Genomic DNA, 20,162 nt, shown 5'->3' with positions numbered 1-20,162 from the left:
AGAAGCCCCATCAGATTATCACGTTTGGTATACCTTTTGGATTGGTAATCTGGATTATCAGGTAATTCAGATCACCTCCTATGAGATAATCTGGATTGCTAAGGGAAGGGATGGCTATCCAGATTACCACCACTTTAGTAATCTTATAAAAAAAATTTTGGATGAAACTACCCTCCCTCCTCCCCGTGTGGCGTCCTTCTCAACCTCCTCTGCCGCTTCCTCTTCCTCTTCCCCGAAGGCCTCCTCCACCATCCTCTTCCCCGGCGGCCTCCTCCTCAACCTCTCCGGTGGAGCTGGATGAGGCAGGAGATGTCCCTGGAGACGTGAACCGAGGGTAGGGTGTGGGCGAGGAAAGCGTTCCGGGGACAAGGGATGTGGTTATCGAGCCAGATGTGTTCGCGCATGGCCCCCGACCGCCACCACAGGTGGAGGAACTCCCGACGCTACGGTCAGAGCTGGGCAGAGCCGACGATGCCGAAGATGACATGGCAGAAGGAAAACGGCGTGCATTGTCATCTTCCAGGGAGGGGGAGCTAGGAGAAGAGGCACTGGCAGTGGAGTCATGGGTGGTCGGAGGGTAGCACGGGCGGCACAGACGGTCGGGGGGCCGGGGTGCAGTGGCCAGGGTAGTGTGGGCGGTCGAGGTACAATATCGGAGGTGCGACGGGCGGGTGCGGATGTGTCAAAGTGCCAGGAGGCGATGCGGGAGAGTGGGAGGAGGCACGGAAAGCCGGGGGGGAGGAGGCACGGAAGGCCGGGGGAGGGGGCAGGGGGGAGGGGTGTGGCGTGTGAGGGAAGGAGAAGGATGAGAAAAAAAAATAAAATAATATAATAATAATAATAATAATAATAAGTATTATAAAATAGTATAAATTTTTTTCATATAATAATTTTTATCATTAAAAAAATTAAATAATAGTTTAAAATGCTAAACTAATAATTTGATTCAAGAGTATTTTAAAAGTTTGATGTTATATTACCAATAATCTGATTGTCATACCAAATATGTCAATCAAGATTCTCAATAATTTTACTATAACATTACCTGCATATACCAAACACAGTAATCAACATTACTAGTAATCTATCCAGATTGCAAGTAATCTAAATTACCAGGTAATCCAGATTATCGTTGCCTGACAATGCACCAAACATAATGTTAGGTCATTAGGTCACATTTTGATAGATTATTGGGATAGAAAATTTTTCTACTAACCTACAAATCAAAATTGTTAAACAATTATGGATTTTGCCCATGTGGGTAGATGAGCTTGAAGTCTAAGGTCGACATAGAGCTGAGGCTCCATACTGATGGCTATATTTGATGTCATCTCCCCTCTTATCAGTTGTGGGGCTTCATTTTCTATCTTCGGTGAGATCTAACCATAGGATTGGTAATGTTCCGACCATAGGCTCATCGATATCGGAACTGAAGTTGGTAGGAGGCCATTGACAAAGAGTCGGTCCGTCTTGTTTTCTTGACTCTCTCCGATGTTCGAGGTAGGCTCGTCAAGTCATCAGTGAGTGCTCGATTATGTTCTGAGGAGAGGAAGGTTGGTTCAGACAGTAAATTATCTTCATAACGTTTATCCCCTACTTTCGAGTCCGAAGTGATTTCACTGTTTTGGACAAAGAAAATAGCCAATTTTCAAACCAATCTTTGATTGCCAACCTGACCTCCTTGGAGCATTTATCCTACAATATTCGATGGAGGAAATCTCGAAGTCTTTTTAATGCATCGCTTTGTAATCCATATCATATTTATGAGGGATGAGGGCTTGAGGTACTACATAGAAATAATTTGAAAAAAAGAGATCCGGAGATCATTAATCTCAAATCTGTTTGGACTTGCCATGTGTTAAATATTGATAGGCCCCACCATGTGGCTCACAAATTGTCTTATGTGGCTCGATTTGGGGATGATATGATGAAGAGTCGCAAGATCCGTCGCTTCTAATGTTGGCCAAGTGGAGAGATCCGACAGGCCAAGTGGAGAGATCCAACAATTTGGTAGTTGAATTTATACTACTAGTAGTATGTATAAATAGGCTATTTCCCATTATCTTCTTTTACTTTGTTCTACCAAATTCTCTATAATCTATCATCGTTGTTGCTAGAGGAAAGCTTTTCCCTTGCTGATATTATCTTCACCGACATCGATGGCTGCCTTGTTCTTCAGTTGGTCCTCCATCCCTCTCCATTCTTGCTTCTTATTTTTTTTTTGATTTAGCTTCCTTCTTCTTCGCCCCTTTTTGAGTCTTCTCCTTTTTCTTTGCTACTTCAGTCTTTCCCCATGATATTCTTTTACTATTCATGTCTTCCGACGGCAATGAGTTTTGGAGTGAAAATCCCTATGGCAACCACAATCGTAGGCCATCGCCTCCCTAGATCCGGTTTGAGGATAATTCTCAGGCCATTGTTGTGGCTGGCTCCTCATCCAGGGACTAGATCTCCACATCCCATAGTGCAGGTAGTCCTGTGTGCGAGTTCAAAGATTTCTGCGATTCAGGTAACGAGGAGTCAAACATTACTCAAGACAACCCGCAAAAATTTCGGACTCAATTTTCAATTTCCTCGACTTTCTGACTAAAAATTTTGAATCAGAATGATCGAGTTACCAATGCTCCGAAGGGACAAGTCGCTTTGTATGAGGAGTCCCTCCAAGCCAGTCTTCATCTCCCTCTTTACCTTCATTAGTAGTATTTTTTGATTTCTATGGGATCCTTCTAACCCAGATCACCCGAAACTCTACTTGAGTGGTTGTCATTTTCATAATTCTTTGTAGTTGGCTTCAAATTCCTTTAAGGTGCTCACTTTTCATAGCATTATTTATCTTGAAATTTTCATGAAAAAGGATGATGGTACTTCTCTCCTTGAATGAGGTAAAAGTTTATTATAAGACTGTCCTCTTTGGTGCACGGTTGGAAGAGCCATTTCTTTATTGTCTCCTTAAATCTTCCTTGGGGCTTCAGTTGGGTCTAGGGCGATCCCCATCTTTCCCCAAACAAAGATAATCTATTCTGTCCAAGGACAAGATAGCTTATTAGTGCCTGCTTGATGTTGAGATATCAGAATTGAAAGAGTTGCTAACTAAGCAGAACCTTGACAACATTGGTACCAATCTAGAGTTACCTCGGGGTATGACGTTCTCCTTTATTTAAGAAAATTTTTTTGATTACTACTAAACTAACCATTTTCCTCCTCGATTTTATAGTGATGAGGCCAACCCTTGTATGTATCAAATTGGCCCTAAAGAGGCAGTCAGGCTCCTCTGGTGGTGAGCCGTCATCAAAGAAATCAAGGATAGAAATGGCAGTCAAACGGATTTTTCCGAGTATCTAACCCATTCCAAATCCTATTAGGATCCATTTAGTATATCCTAATAGAGTTTGAGATGGATTTGAGATTTAAAACTAAAATCCATTTGGGTTTGGAATGGGTTTAGGATTTAACCCTTGGGTACCCACCATCCAAACTCGTTTATATATAAATACCAATATAAAATCCTAATCAACATTTAAGCTTCTCTATCAGCCACTCCATGCTTCCCACCCAATTGAGACTCTTGAGGATGGAAAAATAGAGGGAAAGCCATGGGAAAACAAAGGAAATGTCCAGGAAAACCAAGAAAAAAGGAAAAAATTGAAAGGTAAGATCTTTTCCCACATGGATTGATCTTTTTTTTTTTCTTTTGCCTTCTTTTTTTTTCATTTAAGTTTCTTCCTTTGGAGATCCATGGAAAAGGAGAGCACTTGAGGGAGATGGGAGTGGTTTCTTAGCTCCCGTTAAGGTTTTTCTCTAGCATATGAGATTTTGTGGGATTTGTGGCGGTGTGAGTTAGTCCCTTTAGGTTTTGAGAGCCTAATCCTGGTATAAACATGATATTTTGTATGATTTGGGATATTTTTGATCGAAAGGCTCCATGTCTCCCAGCTGATTGAAACTCATGAGGATGGAAAAATAGAGGAAAAATCATCCATCGAAAAACATAGAAAAATCAATGAAAAAGGAAAAAAGATTAAAAGGTAAGACCTTTTTCCACATAGATTGGTATTTTTTTTTGGCTTTTTCTTCTTTTCATTTCATTCTCTATTTTGGAGATCTGGGGGGAAGGAGAGATCCAAAGGAAGGTTGGAGGGGTTTTTAGATTCCAGTTGTGGTAGTTTGAGTTGGTTCCTTGGGTTTTTGAGTGCTTAATCTTGGTAGAAGCATGATACTTTGTAGGATATGGAGATTTTTGATAGAAATGATATATTCTTTTTTGATTACAAAATTTTTGATTTATAGATCTATTGTCATGATAATATGAATAAGAATAAGGATTAGTCGGATAGGTTCGGATACCTGATGGGTATACAAATATTAAATGGGATAGATTTGGGATTTTTATTTAATTTTGTAATCGGGTTTGAGATGGATTCAGGTAGAAAGATTTTAAACAGCTTCGAAAATGGGTAGGGCAAATTTTGTAGGTATCCTATCCATTGCCATCCCTAAAGGAAGTCTTAACTGAGAATTTCTACTCCTCCAGCCTCAGCACCATCTTCAAGGATGTCAAGTACTGACCCAATGGAAATTGAAGATGAGCTCACACTGGCCATGCCTTTGCAATCTGCCCCACCATCAAGTGCGAAGTCCACCCAAGCCCTATCTTATGTTGAATGGACACCATCTTTACCTAGTCTATCTTCATCGCCCTTATCTCTCATTGCACCAGGTAGGCCATTAAGATCTGAGGTGGACCCCACCTCGTCTGCGATCAAGGAGGAATTTATTATCTTGGAGAATAGAGTGCAGAGAGATTATTCTACTCTTTAAAATCATCAGCTTGCTTGGGAGTAGATGAGAATGATTCAATTATTAACTGACTAGTCAGAAAAGAAGACCCATCCTTTGGACGAGGTTATTAGCAATGCCTAAGCCAGTCTCTTTGGGGTAAGTTTCTAACTTGCACTTGTCTTCGATTTTCATATGTGTAGTTACTCAACTTGTTTCTCTGTACAGTTGGGGCATGACATCTCAGTCCATAGTGAGAGCTTGATTGGTTTCAACCAAGTAAAGCTCTCACTTGAAGAGAAGATTCGGGCTTCTGATGCCAAGTGAGGATTGCAAAGGAGGCCCGATAGACAGTCGAAGAAGAAGTTTTCTAGGCCAAGTCCAAGCTGTTGGTTGCCTAGGAGAAATTTGAAGCTTTAGAGGACCTAGTGAGGCACTACAGCAAAAGGTGGCCGAGCTTGAAGGAGCATTGGAGCTTGATGCGGCTTCAATCAAGGCTACTGAAGATAGGGCAATGTTGGTTGAGGCTTGAGCCGAGAAGGAGAGAGCGAAGGCCATCACTGAGGCAAAGCTTAAGGCAATCAAGGAGTTCAAGACTTCAACAAAGTTTGAAAATGAGGTCGTTGAGGGCTCCTTTTTTGGCTTGTAAGTATGGTTTTGAAGCTTACAAGAGGTGTTTGACCTGAAGGCTTCCTAAGTTGGGCCTGGGTGATCTTCGTCCCAAGAAAAGTAATGATGAGGGTGAGCCCTCATCAATTATCGGGGGTGAATCTCCCGCAACCGTCGAGTCTCCTACTATCGAGCCGACCATTGAAGGCATCGCTATCGGTCCTGCTACCGAGCCCATTCCCACAAACCTTGATTAATCTTATATCTTCTTATCTTTATACTTAGTAAACTCTTGTAATGACTTTTCTCTTTAATGTAATGAACTTTTTTTATTGGTCTTGTGGATTCATTTGACATGGTCAGCAATTTGTCCAATTAGCAAGATTTGTTACTTCGATCAACCTCTTGAGTTGGTTAGAGTATAGAAATTCTTAGACTTGTCTCTCCTGCAATAATGTATGGGATCGGACAGAAGTTGATTTGAAATCAAAATTTTCATTGTCAATTTGTGACGATCTTGCCAAGTCATTATTACCATCCTCGACCTCTGCTCGACTCGTCCATAGATGAGGAGCGCCAAATGGCCATGTAGAGTTTTCGAAGGGTTAGCTCCTTTATAGTCATCATTAGCCTTTGCTCGATTCATTCATGGATAAGGAGCACCAGATGCCATATGGGATCTCTAGAGGATTAGTCCCTTTATAATCATCATCGACCTTCGCTCGACTCATCTGTAGATGAGGAGTGCTATATGGTTATATGGGGTCTCAGAGGGTTAGTTCCTTCATAGTTGTCATCAGCCTCCACTCAACTCATCCATAGACAAAGAGTGCTAGATCGTCATATGGGATCTTCAGAGGATTAGTCCCTTCATAGTCATCGCAAGCCTTCGCTTGACTCATCTGTGGATGAGAAGCACCAAATAGCCATATGAGGTTCTCAAAGGATTAGCCCTTCATGGTCATCATCGGCCTCTGCTCGACTCATCTGTGGATAAGGAGTGCTAAATGGCCATACGAGGTCTCTGGAGGATTAGTCCCTTTGTAATTATCATCAGCCTCCACTTGACCCATCTATGAACAAAGAGCGCCAGATAGCTATATGGGGTCCCTAGAGGGTTAGCTCCTTCATAGTTATTGTCATCGGTTGATTCTAATGACTCCATTTGTGGTCAGCTAGCATCGATATCAGTCGAGTATTTTCATTTTAATAAGAAGTCTGCATTGATGCTCAGGGAATTAAGAAGTTTTTATCAATATAATCAGCGAACATACAATTTACTGGTAGTACAAAAACTTCAAATTCTCGATGTTCCATGTCAAAGGCATAAGAGTTACATCAAAACTTTCAATCCTGTATGCTCCAGCCTGATGACTTTAGCAGTTCTGTAAGGGCCTTCCCAATTTAGAGCTAACTTATCCTGCTTTATAGGCTTCAACACTACAGCCCAACGGAGGATGAGATCTCTGGGTTGGAACATCTTCAATCAAATCCAAGCATTATAATAGTGGTCTACTCATTATTGATATGATGCCATTTTGATCTGAGCTTGCTTCCTAGTTTTTTCGAACAAGTTCAAGTTCATTTGAAGTCAGCCCGAATTCTCTTACTCATCATAGTCCTCCACCCTAGTCATCAGCATTCTAATCTCAATAAGAATGATCCGAAGGTGAAGTTGAATGGAGTCTCTCCTATAAGGATTTAAGGAGTCATCTGATAAGCCCATAATACCTTATAAAATTTTTCGATCTAGAGCCCTTTGGCTTGATTGAGCCTTGATCTCAATGTTTACAGATCACCTCAGCCTTACCATTTGACTGAGGATGACCAAGTGAAGTGAGCCTATGGTCAATATTCAGTTCGGAGCAGAATCCTTTGAACTTCTGATTATTAAACTGTAGCCCATAGTCAATGATAATGGCTCGTGGTAGTCCAAAGCAGCAGATAATGGATTCTAAATAAAATCCTAGACCTTCTTCTTGATAATTTAAGCCAAGGGCTCGACTTCTATTTATTTGGTGAAATAGTCGACTGCAATGATCAAAAACTTTCTCTAACCAGTGGTCATCAGGAACGGCCTGAGGATGTCAATTTCTCACATAACAAAGGGCCAAGGGACAATAATTAGTGCAAGCTCCATAGCTGGCCTCTGCTAGCTATTGGCATAATTCTGGCACTGCCGTCGGTTGTATCCTATTGTAGAGTAGGCCAATAGTACTCTTGTTGGATTATCTTGTAAGCCAATGACCTACCCTCCAAGTAATTGTCATAGATTCCTTCATGAATCTCCCAGAGTACATAATCCACTTTGATCAATCACATACACCAAAGTAGAGGTAGTGAATATGATTTTTTATAAAGTCTCTCTTCTAAGTAAACACTCTTGGGGGCTTGGTGCTTGATCCTCTGAGTTTCAACAGGACTGGTTAGTAAGGCACCGTTAAGAAGGTAGTTGATTAGAGGGTCCATTTAACTCGGTTCATGGTTGATCTGTCGGATAATTGGTTCTTCCTCGATGCTCAGTTTCTACAAGTGTTCAACAAAGACTCATATATTGAGGTCAAGACATCCCAAAGTGGCAAGATGAGATAAGACATTGGCTTGGATGTTCTCTGACCTTGGTATATGTTGTACCTTCTAATTTTAGAAGGCCTCTAAGAGTTCTTTGATCTTTTGTAAGTACCGAGCCATCTTCGATCCTCGAGCCTCATATTCTTCTCAAATTTATTCGATGATGAGTTGCAAGTCAGTAAAGTCTCTTAGATCTTTTATCCCGAGTTCTTTGGCAATGTTAAGGCCTATGAGTTGCTTCATATTTGACCTTGTTGTTGGAGGCAGTAAAGTCGAATCAAAGTGTCTATTCCATCACGTCCCCTATCGGGCTTGCAAGGATGAGTCTAACCCCACATCTTTGAAAATTTGAGGCTCTATCCACATGAAGGATACAACATAAGGCTCCCACCTCTTTGGATAGTTTCGACGTCGACTCCTCATCAAATATAGTACATTCCATAAGAAAATCAGCTAGAACCTAAGCTTTTATTGTTGATATAGGATGGTAGTGGACATCATATTCTTCGAGCTCGATTGTCCATTTCACCATCTACCCCGAGGTGTCGGGTCTTTAAAGAATAGCCTTTAAAGGTTGGTCAGTCAAAACAATCATTGAATAGGCTTGAAAATATGATCAGAGTCATTATGCAGTGGTGACCAGTATATAGATTATCTTCTCGACCTTTGAGTACCTTTTTTCTGCATCCTGGACAAGCTTGCTAGTGTAGTAAATAGATCTTTGGTTTCTTTCATCCTCTTGAACCATCACAGAGCTAACAGCAATAGGTGAGACCGATAAGTGTAAATATAAATCCTCACTTGTCAACAGCTTGGAGAGCAATGAGGATGATCTGAGATATCGTTTGAGCTCTTCAAATGTAATTTGGCATTTCTTCGACCACTCGAAACTCTTCATTTGCCTGAGGATATTGAAGAATGGAAGGTACTTTTTTCGACCGACCTCAAAATGAATCGATTGAGAGCGACCATCTAGCCTCCTAGCTACTGCACATCCCCTCTTCATTCTTGGGTACTTTATTTTCAGGAATACTCTGATCTTCTCTAGGTTCACCTCAATCCCCATCAGATTACCATAAATCCTAAAAATTTTTTTGATGTCACACCAAAAGTGTACTTACTGAAATTGAGCTTCATTTAGTTTCACCTCAACCCAACCAATGCTTCCTCCAAATCGATGATATGCCGATTAGCTTCAGTACTTTTCACTAGCATGCTGTCGATAGAAATCTCCATGTTGCATTTCATCTCGTGTTTGAACACTTTATTGATGAGACACTGATATGTAGCTTTTATACTTTTCAACCCAAAAGGCATCATTTGTTAGCAATACAAAATTTAATCGGTTATGAATGCCATCTTCTCCTCATCTTTGGAGGCCATTTGAATCTGATTGTAGTCGGAGAAAGCATTCATGAAGCTCAAGAGTTGATTGTTGGGAGGATCTCTCATGAGTGCGGAATATGAATCTTCATCCAAGATCGCAATGCTAGTGACGATGTCAATACTACAAGAGGAAGAAAAAAGAGAGACAATCAAATAACGTGGATTGACTCAAGACTTATCTCCATGGGGTATACAAACTTCACTATAAAAAAAAATAAATACAAGAAAAGATTACATCCTCTCAACTCTCATATATCAATCTCTCTCTCAACAAAAAGCACACAAAATTCTCTCATAAAACTCTCAACTCTCACAGGAAGATCCTCTCAGCTACTATCTCTAAGACTCTCTGCCGCCACACATGATACTCAAGCCGTCTGCCCCCTTTTAAAGCCCTTAAGATCGTGTTGGCAATGCGTACACAAGTCCTGTTAGGATTCTAAGTCTAAACCGTGTCTAGAACCACCTATAGACCGCAGTAGACCACCATAGACCCCTCCACATGAATCGAAGCCATGGACCAGCTCCTCTTCATGCGCCACATGTGCCACGCTCACCCTCGCTCGTGTGCATCGTGACAAAGACCATGCATCGTGCGGTGGACCATGTGAGGACCGCATCGCCCACATGTGGACCGCAACTCCCGCACTCTTGGACAGCATGGTGGTCCGTGCATCTCGTGCAGCCTGGGCTGTGCCTGTGGGCCTGCGTACCTATGAGCCTGTGAGCTTGCGGGCCGCATTCCTGTGGGCCTATGTTGTGGGCTTCTCCATCTTGGACTTATCTATTATGGGTTTTGCTGGTATCGATCGAATTCGAGGCATCAAAATCTAATAATCTCCATCTTGACTCGACATTCGGCCTCCACATAACTTTGAGAGCTTCTGGATGATCTTATCCCCATATCCTGGGATAAATACCTGACTGCTCATGGATGGACAAACATAAGAGTTGAACCAGCCGCTCGATCCCATTTTCTTCATATACTATGACCTGCTTGACCTGAGATCTGCTCGAGGTAGCATCCTATGGTAATAGAAACTTCATTCTGCAACATCGCTTGTCATCCTTTCAAGTCTTCCATTTCGTGCCCAATCCATCTATATCTAGAGCTCCATCTCGAACTGAGCTCCCACTGGCACCTGAAGCTCTACCTCATGTCAAGCTCTCTATCAAGAGGTAGTATCCTCCATACTTCTTTTTCTTCATAACAACTCTACTGCCATGCACAATTTTCAGGATTCCATCATCAACTCTCCATCTCTAGCTGCTTGAATCTAGTCTGCTTAGTGAAATCAGATTACTCCTAAAACTAAGTATGTGTCAGATCTCATCCAACTTGCTCACTGCTCCATCATATATCTACAAGCTAACTGTTCCAATATCCTTGATCGCACAGCTTAATTTATCTGACAAATGAATAGTGATGGCACTACTCTCTAGGGAGTTAAATAGCTCTCTCTACAATAAATATGATGCAAACATGCTGAATCTAAAATCTACTAAGAAAAAGAAGTAGATATCTTATCTAAAATTAGAAGAACATCATTATATTCTTCAGTATCACAATTTTAGACCACTACTGCAGTAGCCTTCATCCGATCCTTGAGCTGTGGATAATCTCTGACTCGATGCCCTAACTGATCATACCAATAGCATTTGATCTTATTGAAGTCTCTCGACTTGGATCTGGACCGTCTACCTTGCGATCTTCTACCGCTTCAACCTCTGCCACCACCACCTTTAGTCACTTCCAAAGTCGAGTTGCTATCTGAATTTGAAGCTCGATTCTCTCATTTGAAGATCTTATTCTAAAAAAGTATAGAAGTGACCTCATCCATCTTAATGGTGCTCTTCTCCGTAAGAAGAGCAGTCACTAAAGACTCAAATGAAGGGAGAAGTGACGAAAGCAAGATGAACATCCTGATCTTCTCCTCAACCTTCTCACCAACACTGAGGAGATTAGTGAGGATCTTCTGTAAGTTGCTGAGATGCTCCTATATGCTCAGTCCCTCGCTCATCCACAGCTGGTAGAACTGCTTCCAAAGGAAGAAAACATTGGTGAGTCACTTTGCTATATACATCTCTTCGAGCTTCATCCACATAACCATTGAAAAAGTCTCAATAAGCACATGGATCATCATATTATTTATCAAGAATAAGTAGATCGTACTCACCACCTGCATCTAGAGCTGCTTCAAACTTTTATCCTCCATGATAGTCGATTTTTCTTCGCACAAGAGAGTATCAATCAATCCTTATTGGATGAGCACATCCTTCACTCTCGCTTGCTATAGGAAGAAATGACTCTTCCCATCATACCGATTGATCTTTATCTTGATTGAGCATGTCTTCTCTATCTTCTCCAACCTCAATCAACACCACCATAATTTGGACAGCCACGTGCTCTGATACCATTTGTCGGAAGGAACCCTCACAAGTATGGATTATGAATCTCCACCTAAGATCGCAATGCTGATGATGATGTTGATACCACAAGAGGAAGAAAGAAGAGAGATATAATCAAATAATATAGATCGGCTCAAGGCTTACCTCCATGGGGCATTCAAACTTCACTATGAGAGAAATAAATATAATAGGAGATCACACCCTCTTAACTCTCATACATCAATCTCTCTCTCAATAAGAAGCACACAAAAAAACTCTCATAAAGCTCTCAACTCTCACAAAAAGACCCTATCAGCTACTACCCTTGAGACTCTCTAGCCGCTGCACATAATACTTAGACTGTTTGCCCCCTTTTAAAGCCCTCAAGATCATGTTGGTAATGCATACACGAGTCCTATCAGGATTCTAAGTCCAAACTGTGTCCAGAGCCGCCTATAGACCACCGCAGACCCCTCTGCATGAACTGAAGCCATGGACTAACTCCTTTCCATACACCACGTGCTGCCCAAGCCCCCACTCACGTGCCCTGCGACAAAGACCATGCATCACCCGATGGACCGCATGAAGACCGCACGTGGACCGAATCACCATGCATCAACCATGACTCCCGCCCTCCTAGACCATGCGGCGGTCCATGCATCTCGTACATCTTAGGCCATGCCTATGGGCCGCACATGCCTATGGGCCGCGCTTGCAGGCCTACGTGCCTGCGGGTCATGCTCCTGTGGTTTTGCACTGTGGGCTTCTCCATCTTGAACTTATCTACTATGAGTTTTACTGCTGTAGATCGAATTTGAGATACCAAAACCCAATATTGATATCATAGAGTGACATCTATAAGTTGATCGATCCTTAGAATGAAAAAGCTATCCTTTGGACAAGCCTTATTGAGATCAATATTGTCAATACAAATTCGCAATTTGCTTCTTTACCATTATGACATTAGCAATTGACTCTGAAGAATGGGCTTTCGAATAAATCCCATTGTCAGGAGTTTGTTAACTTTCTCCTCAATTACTTATTGTCATTCTGGGGTGAAGCTTCTTTTCTTTTATCAGACAAGATAATGGTTCAAATCCATATTCAACTTATGAACAATGATATCGAAAGGTACATCTGGCATGTCTGATGCTGATCAAGCAAAAATATTCTCATGAGTGCGTAGTAATGCCATTGATCAATCTCTAAGGTTCGGTGTCAATTATGCTCCAAGCTAAATGGTTCTGCTCGAATCATCACTGAGTGAATTTGCAACAAGTTGCTCAGTTGGTTCACCTCGGACCTCTTTCAACTCCTTATGGTTTTCAATTGATAGAGCTTCCATTGGATGCTTCTCTTTTATTATCACCAAAAAGGATTGACAAGCCAGTATTTGATCTTCTCATACTTCAATGATCCCATTCCTAATCGAGAACCTAACAAGTAAGTGGTACATGGAGACTATAGCTCGCAAGGCATCAATCTGGATTATCCAAGGATCGCATTGTAAGCAGAGGAGACTCGAATAACTAGGAAAGTTAGTTGCACAATCTTACTTCAAGGCTCCTGTCTGACGGTCATCGAAAGAGTTATCTCACCCTCTACAGTCATGGAGTCCCTAGAGAATCTAACTAGAGAAGTGTTGACTTTTCTTAGTCGATCAATAGACAGTTTCATTCTTTGAAAACTATTGTAAAACAACACATTAGGTAAGCTTCTATTATCAATTAATTTTTTTTTTTACATTATAGTTTGCAATCATCATTGATATGATGATAGCATCATCATGAGTAGTCTGCACCCCTTACAGTTCATTATTAGAGAAAGAAACAATATTTCCATTCGCTATCTCTTTACCCTCTCAATTGGGCCCTCTACCCCCTGCCACCAACATAGCATGAAATTATATTTATAACACTAGCCATGGGTTGGTTGATATTATTTTTCTTATCAGATTGGTGTTGCTACGACTCTTCGGGTGCTCGATTTCGTCACTCTCAAGTATACTTGTTAAGATAGCATCTTCAGATTAAGGCCTCAATATCATCCTTAAGCTAGAGATATTTTTCGATATATCATGATCATGGTCATAGTAGAAGCGACAGTACTTTTTCTTGCTCTTCCTCTCCAGAAAGTCCTTTATCGGCTCAGGCTATTGAAAATATTTCTAGCCTTCGATCTCTATCAGGATCTAGGTCCAAGGAGTGGTCAAAGGGGTATAGTTGTTGAACTATCGAGGAGGACTTCTCGATCGATGATTCTTCGATGGTCGGGAGGATTTCTTTTCTGCTCAAGTCGTTCAAGGATCCTCCTAACCTCACTTCTTACTGGGAGTCTATTTTCCTTCCGTTTGCTTCCATGCTGCTTAGGCTTCTTCCATCTGTATGTATTTTTAGACTCAGGTTAGTAGGTCAGCATAATTTTTTGAAAAAAATTTATCGAGGGAGAAGATGTGGTACTCATTTTGTAATCCTCATTTGAGCACTACTATGCTACCGACTTGTTGAGATTGCGCACCTCTAGTGTGGTAGTATTGAAACGTGCGATATAGCTACATAGCGACTCATCCTCTTCTTACTGATGGAGAAGAGACTATTGGTAGTTTTTAGCTGAGCTCGATTACTACCAAAATGAGCAACGAACAACCTTCCAAACTATTCAAATAATTGGATGGACTCCAACTGGAATCTCGAATATCATGTCCGTATTGACTTTTTGAGGATGGTCGAGGAGGTAAGACAGAGGAGGATGTTTGAGATGCCCTATAGCATTATGAGGGTCCTGTGATCCTCTAAATGATTGAAGGGGTTTGATGAGCCATTATAGGCTCTACCTAAGGCATTTTGATCCGACTCAAAATTGGTTTCCTCAGAATAGCTTGGGAGAAGGGGAACCAAGAGTTGAAATTGAGGCTGTCATTATTTTAGCAACACCACTCTAGACCTCGCCAAGCCAGAGCTTAATATCTTGGACCTTCTTTTTGATCTCTTCCTCTCATCGTGACCTTCTGGATCTGGGAGAGTCGCCTGGTGTCGAATCTCCATCGAAGGAAGAGAGCTATCGTTGGTCCTCTTCCCTCAAGCTTCGACGTGAGGATAATCGAGGTGTAAAAGTGGGAGCAGAGTAGAGGTGTTGTTGGGAGGTGGATTCTGAACTTTTCAAATGAGGTCGTCGGTTGTGTCAAGATGGAGCTACTTGAGTATTCAACTCTGGTCATTGTTATTGCTCTGCCACCTATTGAGGCCATTGTACGGCATAGTTAGAGTTTGGATCTGACGAACCAGGGCATCCAATGGTAGTGTATTCTGTTGGGAATAGTGTTTCAAAGCCAATCGTCAGTCTGTTGACGGTTGTGCTCATTTTTTATATATGTACATGAATTATAAATTAATAAAAATTATTTTAGTATTTTTCATCATAAAATATTTCATCTTCTAATGAACTCCTATGTTGTGGTGAAGTCCTTAGGACTATTTAGACTCGACAAAGGAGGATTTGTCATTTAGTCCTTAAATCTGTTCGCGATCAAATGATACGTTGTTACCAAGGATGACAATATTTATCAAGCATAGGTCATTGTGTACCATATAGGTTGGTTGTCCTCTTAACCAATGAGTGTGGAGACACTGATATGGCATACAGGTGAGATGTAAGGGTACATCTGCACTAAACGTGACCGACTCCAGAGCTATTTCTGCTGTCAAAATTTGCTCTGATGGAATATGGGTATAAATATCCCTCCGATCTGAGACCGCCACGATGACTTGCAAGCAACTCACTGTACTTAGGCACTGGACTATCTGAATTTTTAATTCAGTGATGGAAGGCTGCTGGGTGCAGTCAAGTACTTGACTTGTCGGTGCGTGTGTCAAGATGGGATTGACCACTCTAGTTTAAGAGCTGTGTACAGTCATATTTTAATTTAGCAAAACCTTGGTCAGGATAGTCTTTGCGAGGAGTCACAGGACTGTTTGAGTTGAGCATGATTCGGATGATCTAATCAGGGTTGACAGTTTAACCCTGAGTCGTCCTAAACACAGAGGTCAAAAAGATGAATTATACAGTAACCATATTCACGTAGGTTCTGAGTGTTGCGATTGCGACCATTCGATCTATCCGATCGTCGGGTACCATTGCTAGATGGTCACTTCGATTAGTACAGAAATTGGTTCCTGTGCTACCGGCTTAGGTTCGAACCTGCGGGGTCACACATATTAGTGGTTCCTATCTGATCTGATAGCTGGTGAAGAGTCCTTCATATCTAAGTTTCTATGATCGAGAATCAAGATTTTCTGATCATAAATTTCACACATTTTGGGTATCAGGGTCAAGAGTCCCACTGGTTTAGGACTCTTCGATCAGGGTTACATATCGATGAATTCTGATGCTCGATTATCCATCGAATTTGGATTCAATATTTATGAGAGATTTAATTAGTGATTTGATCGCTAATTAACTCAATTTGATTGAGTAATTAATTTTGGATCAAGTCCAATTGAATTGGATTCAGTTGGGTTTGACCCGATTAGGTTAAGAGTTGACCTAATCGTCGAGATGGTTTGGTCCCTGATATGATCAGTAGTTGGACTTAATCAATTTCTGATTTGATTAAGATTTTATTGAGCCTAATTAAGTCTAATTAAGTTGGGTTTAAATTAGTCTAATTGGGCCTAACTTATTTGGTTCAATTAGGTTGGTTTAAATGATGAAACCACCTTGACCCATTCTCTCTGCGCAACCTCACTTCCACTGCGCCCATTTGAATTCACGAGAAGGAAGTTCTCATAAATTTTTCCTCACGCAAAGCCCTCCTCACGTCCTACTTTAATGTGCCAAATGAGTGGATAAGGATGATTAGTTGGCCATTCAAATTCAAAATAAAAGTTTGAATTTGAATGAGCAACCAATCTTAGCACCTTGACCTTATCCTCTTTTAACGCCCCATTTATTACACGAGAAAATATTTCTCATGAAATCACTCATGCACAAATTTATCCACGCCCTCCTCTTCTCACGCCCTTAGTGGATAGGAATAAATTAGTTTCCATTTGAATTCAAAATTTGATTTGAATTCAAATGTGCAATTACTCATCTTTATCCTCTCACGTGGATAAGATGTTTGACATTATTTTAAAAGGAGGAGAAGAGTGGGGCATGTGCAAGAAAAATTTTGAAGAGAAAATTTGGGCATCAAGAATCCTTGTGTGCAAGGTGAAGGTCAATATCCTTCCCAGAGAAAAAGAAAGAAAAAAAAAAGTGTGCGCAGTGTTTCAGTGAGTTCTTCAGGGTTTCAGCCTGGAGTTCGGAAAGTGAGAAGGTGAGCTACGAGTGTCATGAGCCCACCAAATTTCAGAGAGATCTTCAACATCCTCTCAAGCATGTTTGCTGACAATCTGAAGCATCTAAAAAATTGACAGACATCGATCGAAGGAGTTCGATTAGCATCGACCGTCGAAAGGGCTCTACAACGAGCTAGCACTCGTGAGGAGTTGATTAGACCGGAAGCTTCGTGTGGATGATCCATAGAGGCTAGACACACTGTGTAGCTGCATCACGATGATCAGACTCTCCCGACGGTGATCAGATTACGACGATCTACTACTCGCACAAAGGTATTGTGTTCTGAACACATTACAGTAAAGTGTTTACTGTTTAAATTCGAATTTAAAATTTAAATGCATGCATGCTATATATCATATTTAGATCCTAGTATAGGGTAAATTCTTATTAATTAATTAGATTAATTAATAATTTTCACTATAAAATAGTAATTTTGAAAAAATTTTAAAATTATCATTTTACCCCTACACTGATTTTCTCCACAAATGGTATCAGAGTAGGTTCTTAGATATGATATATATATTTACATGCGTAGATTAAGTTGTAATCTAAAAGTTTATAATTTAAAATTTAAATTCAAAATTTAAAATTTGAATTTTGAAAGTTGTTCAAAATTTAAAATTCAAAAATTTGAAATTCAAAATTTAAAATTTGAAATTTCAAATTCAAAATTTGAAATTCAAAAATTCAAAATTTAAAATTTAAAATTCAAAATTTGAAATTCAAAATTTAAAATTCAAAAATTTGAAATTTAAAATTTAAAATTTATTTAAAATTTAAATTTCAAAATTTAAAATTTAAAATTTAAAATTTGAAATTTAAATTTTGACATTGGTATATTTAGATATACTTGATCCAAGTAGCAAGTAATCGAATTGGGTGGGTTGCCATGGCCATCCGGTCATAAGAGAAAAGTAGGGTTTAAAGGCCCTCTCCTCCCATTCGATGGGGTCTCCTATGGCGGTAGGGGTGCCGCTGCAATTATATCCCATGCAGATGAAGCAGCAAAAAAAATTAATTGTAAAGGTTCAATTATAAATTTATCATGAATGTGTTAGATTAGATCTAAAAGAATATTCATGATTTTTTTTTTAAAGTTATTTTCTGTTATGTAATTAGCAATAGGATTGCTATTTATGAAATGTGCTGATCTATTTGTGAAATGAGTCAATATATTTGGTGAACAGAAAATAAAATCTTTCAAATTTAAAAATTATTTTCAAAATATCAAATCCTGACCTATCAGCCCGAATACTTAAATAAAAGAATTAAGTGTTGTCTAGTAGGTCTAGAATTGTGAATTAAGATCTAAGACAATTGCATAAACTTGTGGGTCAATGAGTTAGATGGATTAGATCCATAATTGAGTTAGACCTAAGGTTAGCTTAAAGAAATGGACTAAATTAGAGTAATTGGTCAAATCTAATCAAAAGTTAAATTAGATTAGGTCAAGGATACTCTAGACTCAACTCCAATAGTTGTAGTTGAATGGGTCCATGTCTTTAACTAGACCAAGATGGACTTAATTTATGGTTACGCGGTGGAACCCTATTTACTAAGTTAATCAAATTAAAACTAATGAACCGGTTGGTGTCTAAGGTAACTTTGGCAGTTTGACCAGTGATTTTTAAGCGGGAGCTACTCGCAGTGATTCGATCTCTGGCGAGTTAATGGCTTATCCCCACCACTGATCTCACTTATCTAGCCAACCTGGTGAATTAAATTTTGATTAGATCACTTGATGATTAGGGGTCACCCATGTCATTAGGTAAATCAGTTTGATTGATTTAGGTACTCCTAATGCCAGCTTTAAGTAAATCCTTTTTAATCTGACTTGGTGAAGTCAGTGGAAAGATTGAAATTAGTTGGATATTTTCTTCTCTTTGATTCTTTAATAAAATCTTTAAAAATTATTAGGTCCTAAAAATAATTAAGTTATATTGATAACTAAATCATAGCCTCCCATTAAGTGAGTGATAATGAGTCTATTAGTTTAATTATCATTGGAGGCCCAAAGGCCTGGTGCTTATTGACTAATGGAATTATCATTCATAATATGATAATTTGGTTTGAGTCTTTCTGATGGTGGTCAGGTTGGTCGGTCAAAGTCGGGCCTGATTATTTATTGGTCCGATTCACCAAATCAAATCATGTTAATGGTTGGACTTAACCAGATCTTTTCAGTGGAGGCCAAAGCCTACTGATTAGGTTCAGGGGCAAAATCAATTATTAGAAGTTGTTTAGAGAAACAACTGGTTATGAACCTACCCATAGATGCACATGGGTTGACCAACCAAAGTTGGGCTCGTGTGTAGTCTGTGTGGATTCTAGTACCCACTAAGGAATTAAAGTAATTTCTCAAATTGGAGGTTGAGGCTACCAATTCATAAAAATACTGGGAGAAACTTTAGACTAAAGTCCAAGTCTTTAGTATTAATAATTTATGTACTAATATAGGTCTGATTTTTCTTTATGCAGCTATGGCCACTACTCTTTCACTCTGATCATTATTAGATAATGACAAGCTCATGGGACCTAATTTCGATAGCTGGTATCGAAAATTAAAAATCATCCTTGAGCATGAGCGGATCCTTTATGTAGTAACAGATCCGACACCTGAGGAGTCAACCCCGAACGCTAGAGGGGTGGTCCGAGACACTTACCAGAAGTGGCTCAACGACCGCACCACCGTTCGGTGCATTATGCTGGCGATAATGAATGATGAGTTCAGCCGCAGGTTCGAGAATGCCCAACCACAGGAGATGCTTCAAATGTTGAACGACTCCTTTGGCACGCCTGACGACGTTGAAAGGCACAAAACTAGTTGTGCCATTTTCAATGCTCGAATGAGGGATGGAGCCTCAGTCATTGATCATGTACTGTACATGATCAAAATGATTGAGCGCCTAAGTAAACTGGGCTTTCTCCTGCACGAGCAGCTCGGTAAGGATGCGATTCTTAATTCTCTGCCCAAGTCCTACCTTTTCTTCCTTACTCATTTTCGAATGACAAAGCCTGCAGTGAACTACCACGGCTTGTTGGGGTTGCTGCAGAACTTTGAGAAGGACCATCAGCTCCATAAGGAGTCGGTA

The sequence above is a fragment of the Elaeis guineensis genome, chromosome 1 (genome assembly GCF_000442705.2).
Source record: "Elaeis guineensis isolate ETL-2024a chromosome 1, EG11, whole genome shotgun sequence".
Classification (NCBI taxonomy): Eukaryota; Viridiplantae; Streptophyta; class Magnoliopsida; order Arecales; family Arecaceae; genus Elaeis; species Elaeis guineensis.
This window is presented reverse-complemented; position numbering follows the sequence as displayed.